Source organism: Pelodiscus sinensis, chromosome 2 (assembly GCF_052426305.1).
Source record: "Pelodiscus sinensis isolate ZL-2025 chromosome 2, ASM5242630v1, whole genome shotgun sequence".
Lineage (NCBI taxonomy): Eukaryota > Metazoa > Chordata > Testudines > Trionychidae > Pelodiscus > Pelodiscus sinensis.
The window spans coordinates 79,863,964-79,879,790 of NC_143053.1; the positions used below are offsets into that span (position 1 = coordinate 79,863,964).

General features: G+C 43.6%; 1 protein-coding gene across 3 annotated transcripts in view; it reads right to left on the reverse strand.

Moving 5' to 3' along the window:
* CABLES1 (Cdk5 and Abl enzyme substrate 1) overlaps positions 1–15,827 on the reverse strand; it is a 104,320-nt gene that overhangs the window by 25,849 nt on the left and 62,644 nt on the right. The window lies entirely within an intron of this gene.

Here is a 15,827-nt window from a genome sequence, read left to right on the forward strand (position 1 = left end):
GCCAGTAATAAATACACTTTTCCTAAGATGGGAGCAGAAACACTACCTATAGCTACCCTCAAAGACAGGTGAAATAAGAAAATAAAATTAATAAAACATACAACACAATGTCAGATTAGATAACTTCTACAATATAGAATTATGCTTCTCAAAATAGTTATAGACATACATTCTATAAAGCTTAATAGTTTGTTTTACCCATTCAGAACAGAAATGAAACCGAATTCAGGTGAGTCAAAGAAATGTGCACCATGCTGGTATTGGTAATTATAACACATCTATCTCATAACCAAAATAAAACAAAGAGGATAAAGTAAGGAGGTCCACAGATGAGCGCTTCCCTGCAACTGCAAAAAAATATGTCTTCTTGGATTTGCTCAACTGATCCTCATGTGGGCATGAAAACACACTGGCACATATTTAAGTCCTCCTCTCTTGAGCATGGGCTTAGCTTTAAAATACATGCTTAAATCCAATTAACTACAATGAAACTTTAAATTGTGCTTAAAGTTAGGCACATGCTTAAGCATCTCTATTCAGGAAGGGCACTATAGACTTTAGTTCAGTAAAACCCTTTAAATACACGTCTAATCAAATTGGTTTTAGTGAGACTATTAAGTTAAGCATGTACTTAAGTCCCTGGATGGGTTGGGGCATTAGGGCCAAAAGAAGCTGGGAAGGCTACATAGTAGTGTTAAAGATGAGAGACACTGTGAGGGACTTTCACTGGACTTGGGACTAAAGGACTGGGACCCTACTCTGTGATATTTTGTGTTTTGCATGATTGAGTCTCCAGGAGTGTACCCTGACTTGCATCCTTCTGTCCACAATGCAAACTGTCATTCAGTTTATTCTTCAAAACTGGAGGGGTGCAGTTCTTGATGAATCATACTAAACTTTTATGAACAGTAAAGTGTATCCACCTTGTGGATAAGGTATTTCTATAATAAAGCAATATTTTGTACTGGGTATTTAACCCTTTGTAAAAATGTAAATATTTAAGTGAATTTCACTAAATACAGTGCCACATTCTCATTTTGTTACCTGATATTTTATATGAGTGATCAGAACAATTATATAAAAATAACCTTCTAGCAGAAGCACCAAATTAAGTTCTGTACCCTTGGGAATAAGAGGCTTAAAGGAACACTTTCTATTAAAAGAAAAAAACAGTATGTGGCATCATTATTATGATATTTAAGACCTTATAGCATTAATTCCCCCAACAAAAAAAAGCTTAATTTAAAACAAATACATTTTAAATTAATATGTTTAAAAAAATACCAAGATTCTAAAAGAATGATTTGAAATAATACAAAAGCAGTCTAGTCTCCTTCTTAAAAAGATTATGGACACTATGAAGGAAATCAGACCATTATGACTACAAAACAAACAAACAACAACAACAAAAGACCAGTTTGTATTTAATGCAATCAAAAGGGAAAACCAAAGTTAGATACTTTTCCTAACATTCAAAAGGGAGCAAGCCGGCATATTTGAAACAATCAGCACAGCTGTCTTTCAAAAGCGTAAGCTCTAGATGCTGAAGCAGAACTGATTCCATGTCGGCGAGATCAGGGGCAGCTGACAAGTAAGAGTATAAACTACAATGTTTCCTAAACAGTCGCTCAAGTTTAATGAAGAATGGGTGCCTCAGTCTTCTCTGTCACTTTTATTTATTGAAATGAATGTAGATCCTTGGGGCCCTCCTGCTACACTGTGTTATTCCCACCCTGCTCAATGGGTGCGTCTAGACTGGCAAGATTTTTGCGCAAAAACTTGCTGCCTGTCTACACTGGCCGCGAGAATTTGTGCAAGAACACTGACTTTGCAATGTACAAAATCAGTGCTTCTTGCACAAATACTTTGATGCTCCTGTTCAGGCATAAGCCCTCTTGCGCAAGAATACTTGCGCAAGAGGGCCAGTATAGACAGGAACGTTAATTTCTTGTGCAAGAAAGCCTGATGGCTAAAATGGCCATCGGAGCTTTCTTGTGCAAGACAGCGTCTACACTGGCACGGATGCTTTTGCGCAAAGGCACTTGCCAATCTAGACGCTCTTTTGCGGAAATACTTTTAACAGAAAAACTTTTCCGTTAAAAGTATTTCCGCAAAATCATGCCAGTCTAGATGTAGCCAAAATGTATACGGTTCTGCCAGTGCTATTTAGTGGGGTTGTAATAGTGTAGCTGGTTAAAGGATTAACTGATAAGTGGATGCTTATCGATTAATTCTATTGGCTACATGCAGATATCTCCCATCCCCACCCCATGGCTCTGCCAGTAAATTTTTTAGTGGACTGGCTGGCAGCCTGGCTCAGTCCCAACTTGTGCTAGTCCCAGGGCTACCCCTGCTGTGGCTCTGCAAGGAAAATATTTTAGAAGCTGGCGGGCAGGCAGCCTGGCTCAGTCCACTTCACTGAAGATACATCCTTCTCTCATGCAATAAAGGACTGTGGAGAACAGTGACAGAGATGCAGCCGTGTTAGTCTGGTGTAGCTGAAACAAAAGTCAGGACTATGAAGCACTTTAAAGACTAACAAGATGGTTTATTAGGTGACGAGCTTTCATGGGCCAGACCCACTTCCTCAGATCAATATATGGAAGAAAATTGGCATGACCATATATACCAAAGTGATACAATACAAAAAAAAGTGAACACATATAAAATTGACAAATCAAATTTAAGAACGGAAGAGGGCTGAGGGGGGAAGGTTAGTGTCTGTCAGTTACAAGATCAAAAACACATATTCCTGTTCATCCAGAAATATAATTTATGCCATCGTGTGCCTAAAGTGTCCATCTGCTATGTATATTGGACAAACTTCTCAGACACTTCGCCAAAGAATCAATGCACATAAAACAGACATCAGGATCTCTTGCTTGCTATTTTAACCAGACTTACCATTCTCTCAATGATCTTAAAACATGCATATTGCTTCAAAGAGATTTTAACTCCAGACTTCAAAGAGAAGCCTCAGAACTATCATTCATTCTTAAATTTGACACTTTGGCTGTGTCTAGACTGGCAAGTTTTTCCGCAAAATCATCTGCTTTTGTGGAAAAACTTGCCAGCTGTCTACACTGGTCGCTTGAATTTCCGCAAAAGCACTGACGATCTCATGTAAGATTGTCAGTGCTTTTGTGGAAATACTACGCTGCTCTCGTTCGGGCAAAAGTCTTTTTCCAAAAAACTTTTGTGCAAAAGGGCCAGTGTAGACAGCAGAGATTTGTTTTCCGCAAAAAAGCCCCGATCGTGAAAATGGCTATCGGGGCTTTTTTGAGGAAAAGCGTCCGTGGCCAATCTAGATGCGCTTTTCCCAAAATGCTTTTAACGGAAAATTTTTCCGTTAAAAGCATTTCCGGAAAAGCATGCCAGTGTAGACGTAGCTGTTACGTATGGGTCTTAACAAAGATGCTAATTATCTCACCCATTACAAAGAAAGCTTCCCCAATTATCACCCCTAATGTCATTACCTGACAGACACTAACCTTCCCCCCTCACCCCTCCTCTGTCAATTTTATATGTGGAGAACAGTGCTTACTCAGATCATGTAAGGCTGCCACGCTCTACTATTGTTCTTGCCCATTAACAGGACCTAAAGCAAGCCAAGTCTACATGTGGCCAGGGCCGAATAGCAGAGGAAGCTCCAAGGACTCATACAGGTTATCTTTAAGCTCCCTGCTGAGCCAGACATACCTAAACAAACAACCTTTTTGGAGCATAGGCAAAGTCATTCAGTAGCTACTAGAGATGTTAGCAACTAACTGAGTAGTCAACTACCCAATAATCTGAGGCTTATCGGGTAGTCGAGTGGACCACTCACATTTCCCACCTCCCTGCTGCCTCTGTATCCTGGAACACCCTCCCCCTCCCCCGCAGACAGGGGCTGCTTGTCTGAACCCTTCCCTGGCCCAATCCCTGCTCCTGCTCAGCCTCTACCCTCCCCTGATCAATGGGAGCTGGGGGATTATTGAGGGATGGTTTGGCATGGGATGGCAGCAGAGCCGCCCTCCCCAACTCACTGTGGCGCTTCAGCAGCCTGTTCCCCTCTGCTGCCCCCTCCCAGCCATTCCCCCATCCCCCTCCGCACATGTCTAACTGCTGGAATTTTCTGCAATTACACCTGAATAAACACATTCTAATATTCCTAGTGCCTAGGTGACCACTCTGACCAGCTCTATTGCTCTGATGCCAGATAAACAGACATCTACCCCTACCTCTGTAAAAACTGTGAAACTCCCCTTCCTGTTTTCTTGGCAAGTGCTCACTTTTCATCAAGCCACATGCTAATGGCTGCTCCACAGAGCACACAATCCTCAGCTTGGAGCAATGCTGAGCCCTGTGCACATGCACGCATTCCCTGTGAGTCGCCTGTGCACTGACCCGTCCCATAAGACCTGTCCTCAGAATGGAGAGAGCAGATCAGTGGGATAACTGTTCTTACTGGTGACAGAAGTACTGGAAGTGTGAACATGATCTGATGCCTGTGGAAATAAGTGAGAACGCAAACCAGGGCTTGACTTTTACAGGTTCCCTATCACTGATAAAACTGACGGCACAAAAACTCTGCAAGTGTATGTAACCACCACCAGGTGAATTTGAACCTGGGACCTCTGAAGTGGAGTATAGGAGCCTCTACTCTCTGAGCTAAAAGCCAGCTGGCTCCTAGCCCATGCTGTAGAGATCTCTTGGTCTTAACTGTTGCTGTGGTCTAGGTACCACTTCCATTGCTCAGTAACCACAATAGGGCTACGTCTACACTCGCGGCTTTTTGCGCAAGTACGGCCATTCTTGCACAAGAATCCGCAGAGCGTCCACACTGCCTGCCTGCTCTTGAGCAAGAAAATTTACAGTACGGCGTGGTAAGAGAGGGCTTCTTGCGCAAGAGCTGCGCTCTTTTTTAACAGGTGTAAACCCTGTTGCACAGGAGCTCTTGCACAAGAGGGCAGTGTGGACACTCGGCAGGGATTTCTTGCACAAGAAAGCCCTACGGCTAAAATGGCCATCATAGCTTTCTTGCACAAGAGAGTGTCCACACTGCCATGGATGCTCTTGCGGAAAAGCACATCTCCCACATGGCAGTGTGGATTTTCTTGCACAAGATTTTCTTGTGCAAGAAGCCGCCAGTGTAGACATAGCCCAGATGTATGGGTTATATACTTCCCCTAGGTGAGGAAGTACATCCCGAGCTTCAGAGACCCAGTTGAGATCCCAGACGAGCCCCCACTTGTAACCACCACCAAGCAGATTTGAACCTGGGACCTCTGAAGCGGAGTACCAGAGCCTCTACCCTCTGAGCTAAAAGCCAAGTGGCTCCCAGTCCATGCTGTAGAGGTCTCTTGGTCTTAACCGTTGCTGTGGTCTAGGTACCACTTGCATTGCTGAGTAACCACACTAGGGCTACATTTACACTGTCAGCTTCTTGCGCAAGAACTCTTTTGCGGAAGAGTTCTTGTGCAAAAACTCTTCCAGAAGAGAGCGTCTACACTGCCATGTGCTTTTGTGCAAGAGATGTGCTTTTGCGCAAGAGCATCCATGCCAGAGTAGACGCTCTCTTGCGCAAGAAAGTTCTGCTGGCCATTTTAACCATAGGGCTTTCTTGTGCAAGAAATTCATGTTGCCTGTCTACACTGGCCTCTTGCGCAAGAACAGTTGCGCAAAAGGGCTTATTCCTGAGTGGGAGCATCAGAGTTCTGGTGCAAGAAGCTCTGATTTCATACATTAGAACGTCAGTTTACTTGCGCCAGAACACGCGGCCAGTGTAGACCGGCAGCAAGTTTTTGCGCAAGAGCGGCCGCTTTTTCTCAAGATTGCGCCAGTGTAGACACAGCCTAGGTGTGTGGGTTACATGTATACTTAGTGTTAGCCTCTACATTTCACAATACTGTTATAAGCCTGTGACTAGGGATACAACCAAAAGCAACTTCTTAAATAGCCAACACTGCTACAAGTTTGCCAGTCAGAGTGGCTGATAGACTTGTGCTTTATGCCTGTGTTTGTTTCAGCAGTGTGACTGCAAGGGAAGATCAACACCAGAAGCTGAATTTTCCATCCTAGCAATTCTTTTGTGTCTTCTTGTAAACAACAGCTCCAGTCATTTCAACTAACTTCTCTTTTTCCCTCAAAAGGACATGGTATTGTTCATACTATCTATGAGTATCTCTCCAGTTAAAGGAAAGGGAAACAAGGGATGTTATTAAAATAAAAGTCTTATTTAATACGTTCCATGCCAAGAAGGTCTCTTACATTACCTGAATGGATAATAACACACTTAGTTTTTTGTCTCCATTAACTTCTTGGAGTTACCTTATATTTATGTAGGAGTTATAGGAAAATCAGGCCCTAAACATTTTATTTATGCACTTTGTATCAGGCAATATGTTTCTGGTTGGGCGTTATTTACCTATCATAAATAAAAAAAATAAATCTTAAATTTTTACAGGGTTCAGCATTCAGAATTCTAGTTATTTGGGAGCTACAGTGCAAGTAGTGAAAATGTGCTATTTTTCCTTTCTACATTTTACTGCAATACCGTGGCATGTTTCCTGGAATAGCAATTGTGTAACTTGTGATCCCATGGCAAAATTATTCTAAATTATTTCTGCCCTATATAGGAAAGAATAAACAATCAGAATAAACACAGATCAGAACAGGAACTCACTACATGCATTTTAAGCCTGGATTAGCAGTCCATCAATCACACATTATTGGCTTCAATAAGGAAACATTTCTTGAAGGATTCTAAAACGGATGCTTGGATAGATAACTCCACCCTAAAAGAGTCCTGCTGTGCACTTGCTCTTTAAATGACAACAACAGTCCAACATTTCTGTGAATTATTTAAAAGTCAATTAAATATTAATCTGACTCCTAGAAACCTAAAAAAGAAAAAAAGGTCTATTTACAACTACAGGTGCCTAATGAGTGAATAGTATTGGAAATGTAAACTCTTTGGGAGATATGGTTAGAGTAAATATAATGGATGGATCCAGACCATTACAGATTAATTATGACTAGCCTGAAAACAATAGCCCTTCACATTCGTGGGAATTCAAAGTAAAATATTGTTCTCATCGTTCACAGCAAAGAATTCCTGTTTTATTGTCTCTGATGCAAGGATAAGGGTAATTACAGCTTTGGCAAGAATCAGATGCCAGACTTACCAACAAGCCTTTCCTTGACAATACTGAGTCTGCCCACCATAACTGGGCTCCTTAATCACACTTATTACTGGAACAAGAACTATGGCTATAGTGTGTTGGCAGAGGAATCTGAGAAACTGGTAATAAGCCCTTATAATTGTGTTGTGTACTTTCTCACTAAGCACATAAAGCACTCAGCATTTCAGCATCTGCCTTGATGTTTTACCTAATATAAGAGAAATCTCAGAAAAATAAATCCTACCACCTTAATGAGATTTCCTGCTTAATCTCAGTATCATGCCAAAAACACACAACAATGAAGCGCATAGTCATAGCATTACATAATTCTTATACTTTGAAAAATTCTCACTATGTGGGAACAAAATTAACATGAGAAAAAAAGACTATGAATCTGTAATTTTCCACAGCACTATTATTAGGGTTTTTTTGTTGTTATTGTTGCTGTTGTGTGGGCGGGATAAAGTAAAGCAAGGAATATTTATCTTTTTCTTTTAGTTTCTAAGAATAGATAGAGCGCCTGTTCTCCATGTCTACAGAATGATAAGCATTCAGGAAATGTATCTCAGATTGATGACTTCATCTAAATTGCCTTGAATACCAAGTTCTGACAAAGGAGGGAAAAAAGCACAAAAAACATAGGTTACATCTACACCGCTTTTAGGAGACATAATTTCCAGTTTAGTAAGACATATAAATGGTAGCTCTACTTGAGAGTCAATTGATTTAGTGATTAAATAGTGATTACAGCATTTTTCTTAATGTACATATTTTGTCTATGAGACATGCATGTTTATCTCAGCCATTCCATACTGGTCTCTGTGATGTCAGTCTAAATCATGCTCAGAAGAGCAAGATTTTGTTCTTTCTTATTGCAGAAACATGAAGATCATAAATACTTTACCGATAAATAACCTTTTCTGAAGCTGAAATGTAACAAACACAAGTTTTCCAGGCAAGGACTAGATTGATACACCAAACAAATGCAGAGCTTTATAGGGATAGAACAATTCATTTTAAGTTTTATACCACATGGTTTCTTTGCATTTAATGTAAATAAAATCACAGTCAAAGTCAATCACACAGCCCAAGCAATGCTGGCATCCTGCAGTTCCCATTAACTGCACTGTGGGTGTTAAGCATCTCTCAGATTTGGTCCATTTTTCATAGAAAATAAAGTGTCCATTATTCAAACATTCAGATGAAGCAATAACATTGTTGCAATATTTCCAGATTATTGCACTCTAGAACATTAGTGAGAGTGATCCATGCCACTACTCCGTACTTAATTATCTCACAGCAGTATTCTAGGGATTATTTTACTTTGGACTGATTTAGTTCTCGGGGAATTTTGCAATTGTTGTATGTCGAGCCATAGTAAAATTGCAGAATTCCCAGAGGACTGTAGATTGTGACATTCAGTTGAGCCCTATGTAAATTCACAAATTCCAAGGTCAGAAGAGGGATCATTTAGTACGGGGGAGGAGGGAGAGACTTTTTTTCAATCAGGGGCCAGTGATACACAGGAAAAATGAGTCAGGGTCAACATGAGCACACAAAAAAACAAAAACAAACAAACACCCTTACTCACACTCTCTCCAATTTAACATCCTTCTTGAACTGTGAGCACCCGAACTGGACACAGTATTCCAACAGCATTTGTACCAGTGCCAAAAACAGCATTTGCATCCTACTCCTAGTCAAGATTCCCCTATTTATGTATCCCAGGATATACCAGGGCTGCATTAGCTCTTTTGGCCACAGAATCTCACGGAAAGCTTATTTTCAGTTGATTATGTATCAGGACACCCAAATCTTTTTCAGACTCACTGCTTCCAAGGACAGATTTCCCCCATTCTGGGAGTATAGCCTATGTTCTTTGCTCCCAGATATGCATATTTAAATTTAGTCATATTAAAACCACATTGTTTGCTTGCGACCAGTTTACCAAGATATCCAGATTGTTTTGAATCAGTGACCTATCTTTTACCACTCCCCCAATTTTTGCATCATCTGCAAACTTTCAGTGATGATTTTATGTTTTCTTCTAGGTAATTTTTTATCAATGTTAAATGACAAATGACTAAGAACTGATTCCCAAGGAATCCCACTGAAAACAGACCTGCTCAATAGCTAGTCTGTTTTTATGACCTAGCAGTTTTTAATATGTGCCATGTGAATGTTTATAACATTATAGTTTTTTAATCAAAATATTGTGTATACTACGTCAAATTCTTTTAGAAGCCTAAGTGTATTATGTCAACACTGTTACCTTTATCAGCAAAACTTATAATCTCATTAAAAAATCAGGTTTGTTTGATAGGATCTATTTTTCATAAACCCATGCTAATTTGCATTCATTACATTACCCTCCTTTAATTCTTTATTAATCAAGTTCCATATTAACTACACCATTATCTTGACTGGAATTGACATCAGGCTGACAGACCTATAATTACCTGAGTCAGCCCATTTACATTTTTTAAAAACTGGCACAGCAGTGGCTTTCTTCCAGTCTTCTAGAACTTACCCAGTGCTCCAAGACTGATTTAAAATCTATGTTAATGGTTCAGCAAGCTCCTCAGTGTGTACTTTTAAAGTTCTTGGACACAAGTTATCTGGACTGGCTGATTTAAAAATGTCTAACTTTGGGAGCTTCTGCTTAATATCCTCCAGACACACTAATGGAATGGAAAGAGTATTATTGTTCTATGATTATTCTGTATAACACATCTTTTCCAAAATATAGACCACAAATATTTTTTCTGACTTTTCTGCATTAATAATGATAATTCTACCATTTCGATCTAGTAATATCAGTGTTAGAATTATTTTTGCTCCTAATATATATTTTTAAAAACTTTACTGTTCTTAACTCTATGAGCCACAAAATTCTTCTGGTGTCTCTGGTCTTCCCTTATCAATTTTTCATAATTCTTAATTTCTCATTTATATTATATATACATTTTATAACTGCCTTCACTTCCTCTTTAAATCAGATTGTTTTTTAACCAGCATTGCTTTCTTCCTCTAATGTGGGACTGTGGCTTTTTGGGCATCAAGTAAAGTGTTCTTAAATTATTCACATTTTTCTGATTGAATTCTTCCTCCTAGCTGATTTTCCTCATAATTGTTTTCAACTCAGTGAAATTCACCCTATTAAAAGTATCAACTATTTATATTACTAGCCTGGACTTTATTCTGCTTGCACATTGCAAGGATGATTAAATCGTAATCATTGGTACCTAAGCTACCATTAACTTTTAGTCCTTTTATGGGTTCTTCTTTATCTTTTAGGACAAAGTTTAATATAGAGTTCTCCCACACCGTCTGGAACACTTCTTGAGTTAAGAAATTGTCATCTATAGTGTTTAAAAATTCCAAGAATATTTTAGTATCGGCAACATGAGAACTCCAGCATATGTCACTGAAACTATGAGGTCATGAGCATCTTCAAATTCTCCCTCCCTCCCCCCATATATAATAGATAAATATGTAAGGAGATGGTCATCCTGTTCCCTACTGTGATTTGATAATCTCAGGCAGACCCCAATTAGTATCCCCATCATGTGCTTTGTCTGTTAGGGTGTTGATTCATAAACATTCATCATCATTTGTTTCCAAGTTATCAATAACTCAAAAAGGTAATAGAGAGGTAGCCGTGTTAGTCTGATCTTGGTAAAACCAAAGGAAAAAGTATGTAGCACTTTAAAGACTAACAAGATAGTTTATTAGGTGATGAGCTTTCGTGGTGGGTCTGGCCCACAAAAGCTCACCACCTAATAAACTATCTCGTTAGTCTTTAAGGTGTTACATATTTTTCCTTTTGTTTTATCAAAAAGGTAACACCATGTTTGACACTCTCCGTCCCCTTTTGTCCATTTGATCTTTCCTAAATAGGTTAAAACCATTGATTTTAAGATTCCAACTGTGTGAATCATCTCTCCAGGTCTCAGTAATCCAACTAGATTGAATTTATGCTAATAAATGAACAATTCCAATTCTTCTTGTGGTGTTACCCAGGAGTCTAGCATTAGTGTCTAAGCAACAGCAGACTTTCTTTTCCTCAGAGCCTTTTGGTTTTTGATTAATTTTGTTTTCCACATCTCAAATTTGTGCTGAAAGTTCATGTCTTCCCTCTTTTTACCCTCCTCTTTTGCTGTTACTTTACTGACTGCTCTAGCCAGCCTGTCCCCAAGAAGATTGGTCCTCTTTTTACTGTGGTAGAGGCCATCCAACCTAGACACGGCCTCTCCCCTGAATTTTGTACCAGAGGTCTCCTCACCCTAGCCCAAGATAGACCTCTTAACCGCAACACAGCCTGAGGTTAGTCTACCCTGGCAAGTTATGGTGCAGTAAATGAGCTCCCAGTGCTGTAACTCCCAAGGTGTCCACAGTGGCATGTTACTTAGTGCGCACTAACTCCACAGCTGCTGCGCTTTAGGAAAACCACCTCGACAAGAAGCGTAGACCTTGGTGCACTCTGGACACAGCGCTGGTTGCCAGCATAGACATTTGAATTGTTTACGGCATTGTGGCCCTCAATTCCCCTCTACTCTTTGTTTCAAACTTGGCTCTTTGCCCTACAGGCATGCATGTATTGCCTTTCAGGGCTCACTTTGGGACTGACTGCATACAGTGCTGACTTGCTCAGGGGCACACAGCATACCATTCTGGTGGATCGCTCCTGCTGTTGAACACAGAGGCTACATTTACACTGGCATGATTTTGCGCAACTGCTCTTTAATGCAAGAGTTCTTGCATTAAAGTAGTTGCGCAAGAGACCGTCTGTATTAGCTGGGCTCATCGTAAGAACGATGCGCTTTTGCGCAAGAGAGCGTCTACATTGGCGAGATGCTCTTACGCAAAAGCAGGAGCCTGGAACCATTTTGGAGAGGGCAAAAGGCACCAGCCCTTTCCGGGGCAGGGGCTGGAGCTCCTTTGAGACACATGCTTAAAGGGATCCCTGGACAGCTGTTTCTCTCCTGCTGCGAGCTTTAGGACCTCTTGCAAGGACTGGCAGCAGTTCTGGTTGTGGTTGCCCTCTGCCTTGTTGGACACCACAGCCTTGTGCCTTAGTGCTATTAGCTGATTTTTTGACCTCAGCTCTCTTCTTCTGCCATGGAGCCCGGGGTGGCCTTGTGCCTGCTCTGGCCCCTTCCGGCCATTTTGGAGTGCCTGCAGCTGCTGCTCCATGCTGCTGCACTCGTCGTCCAGGACCTCGAGGCGCAGGTCGCTCTGGACTCCTTCACCAGGGAGGTCATGGCGTCCCTGTGGCATCCCCACCCCACTGTGGAGAGGCCTTTGTGGAAACTGGACACCGGTACCGACTGGTGGGACCGGCTGCTCCTGGGGCAATGGGACGACCAGCAATGGCTCCGGAACTTTCACATGCGAAAGCGGACGTTCCTGGAGCTGTGTGCCTGGCTCGCCCCTGCGCTCCAGAGAAGCACCACCCGGCTGCAGGCACCCATCCCCATGGACAAGAGGGTCACCATTGCCATATGGAAGCTGACCACCCCGGACAGCTACCGATCGGTGGAACACCAGTTCGGGGTGGGCAGATCGACCGTCGGTGCCGTCGTCATGCAGGTAAGTCCTGGGGGGAGGGAGGGAAGGGTGCTGCACTCCATGCTCAGGGGCAGGTAAGACTCCAGGCTGGGGCGATGGGGAATGACCTGTCACCCAGGGGCTTGGGCTGTCCCTCCCTTGCACAGGCCTGCTGGGGGGGAGGGGTGGCCTATGGGGCGAGGGGGCCCTTGTGTGTGTGTGTGTGTGTGTGTGTGTGTGTGTGTGAGTGAGAGGACAGAGGGCATCATGGGGGGGGGGGAAATCACCCAAGGGAGCACGCACTCACCCTGCCTTATGTGATGCATTCCCCTGTGTTTCTGTGCACCCTTCTGCAGATCGTCCATGCCATCAACGACGTCCTGCTCCAGCGAGTCATCCGCCTGCGGGATGTGGAGGCTACAGTGGCCGGCTTCGCTGCCCTGGGGTTCCCCAACTGCAGGGGAGCCCCGGATACAACCCACATCCCCGTCCATGCCCCGGAGCATCGAGCAGCCCATATCATAAACTGAAAGGGGTACTTCTCCATTGTACTCCAGGCCCTCGTGGACCACCGTGGCCACTTTCTTGACATTATGTGGGCTGGTCCAGCAGGGAACACGACACCCGAATTCTACAAAACTCCAGCCTGTTTGGCAGGCTGCAGGCGTGAGACGGGAGATGTCCAGGCTGCCTGAGAGGACCTCCAGCTGGAGGGTCACAGTGCTTCCCTGGTCCTCCTCCTCCTCCTCCAACGCACTGGCCAGCTCTTCCTCATCCCCCACCTCGCTGGACCTGGTGACGGGGGGGGGGGGTGCCTGCTGGTGTCCACTGGCACTGATGGTCCCTGGGATGGTGCCTCGTCCAGGATGGCGTGGAGCCGCTGGTAATGGGGGCAGGTGTCAGCTCCTGTCCCCTGGCCCTCGCTGGCCTGGACATAGCCCAGGCACAGCTCCTTGACCTTAGCCCGGACCTGCTTGAGAGTCTGGGCTGGATGACCCTGGTCAGAGAATGCTTGGGCCATGCAGCGGAAAATGTCCACATTCCTCCGATGGGCATAGTTGGTGTGGAGGGCCTCTTCGTCGGCCCAGAGGTCCAGGAGGGCCTCGATCTCCCCTGGGGACCAGGAAGGGGTGCGCCCCTTGGGGCCTTCTGTGCTGGGGGGTGCAGGTGGTTGTTCCCACCTTCCTTGCAGGAGGAATAACAGGTAGTTCGAATTAGGGCTTTAATTCAAATTACCATCTCCCTGCCGCGTGTAGCTGCGGGCAGTTAGTCCGGACTAGTGAAATTTCAAAATGGCGACTGTACGGGAAGATGCAAATGAAGCCCGGGATATTTAAATCCCGGGCTTCATTTGCAAGTTCGAATGCCTACATTAGCCACCCTAGTTCAAACTAGAGGGCTAGTGTAGACATACCCTTACAGGGTTCAAAAAAGAACTAGATAAGTTCGTGAAAATAGATACCTCAATGGCTAGTAGCCAGTGTTGGCAGCGATCCAACACCATGTTCTGTATGTCTCTCGCCTGTTCCCCAGAAACTGGGAATGGGTGATGGGATGAATCACTCAATGACTGCCTGTTGTATTCATTCCCTCTGAAGCACCTGGCATTTACTACTCTCACGAGACAGGATACTGAGACTAGATGGACCTTTGATCTGACTCTGTATGGCCACTCTGATGTTCTTACATAGAACCCAAATGTATCTTCCCCCTGCTGTAACCCACTAAACCCTACTCTCCTCTCAGAGCTGAGTTAGAGCCCAGGAGTTCTGACGGGGACTCTCTCTCCACAGATTTAATAACAAAGAAAGAATATATATTATGATTTTAAATCTAACTGTGTCTCCTGAATGACTTAGATGCAGTGCTCTGTCAGCTAACTACTAAATTATCTGCTAGAAAACTAGAGTTTTCAAGTACCTAAATAGTCTCTGGAATCAGGGTTAAAAGTGCTCTCTCCATCCAAAATCTGAAATGGTGACCCTGGCCCCCTCTCCCTGAAGATGGGGACCGCTTACCTAGCCAGAAATTTACATCCAGAATCTTTTGCCTTCCATCTTCTTTTGCTTATGGGAGAGCAAGGATCTGAGGGTATGTCTACACTACAGCGCTAATTCGAACTAACTTAGTTCGAATTAGTTAATTCGAACTAAGCTAATTCGAACTAACGCGTCTAGAACTAAAAACTAGTTCGAATTAGCGTTTTGCTAATTCGAACTAGCCTGTCCACATTAAGTGGACCCTGAACAGGGCTTAAGGCTGGCCGGAAGCAGTGCCGGCAGGGCATCAGAGGAGGACTTAGAGCGTGGAGATGCTGTCTCAGGCTAGCCGAGGGCTGTGCTTAAAGGGACCCGACCCCCACCCCGGACAGACAGTTCTCAGGGGTGCCCCGCTTGAAAACCAGTCCTGGCTTGGAGTGCCCACACTGGGCACATCACACCACTCGGCCATCAGACCGGCTGCACTTGCCGCAGGCTGCCATCTGGGGAGAGGAGGCAATTGGGGGGCTGCAGGAGAGCTTCCACCCCCAGAAGCCCATAGAGCCAGCCCAGTCCTCCCCATCAGGGGCTCGTGCCCCATTCCTCCCTCACCTCCTTCCACTTACCTTTCCCTAGCCCTTCTTCTTGATGTACAAAATAAAGGACAATTGTGTTCAAAAATGGAATCTGTCTTTATTGAACAAAACTGGGGGAGACTGGGAAAAGGAGGTGGGAGAGGGGAAGAGAGAGGCTGGGAGAGGGGAGGGCAACTAAAATGATCAGGGGTTAGGAACAGGTCCCATATGAAGAGAGGCTAAAGAGACTGGGACTTCTCAGCTTCGAAAAGAGGAGACGGAGGGGAGACAGGATAGAGGTCTCTAAAAGCAGGAGTTGGGTGGAGAGGGTGCATACAGAAAAGTTCTTCATTAGTTCCCATAAAGAAGGACTAGAGGACACCAAAGGAAAGGAATGGGTAGCAGGCTTCAAACTAGTAACAGAAAGTTGTTCTTCACAAAGCAAAGAGTCAACCTGTGGAACTCCTTGCTGCAGGAGGCTGTGAAGGCTACAACTAGAACAGAGTTTAAAGGGAAGTGAGATCAAGTCATGGAGGTTGGGTCCATGGAGTGCTATTAGC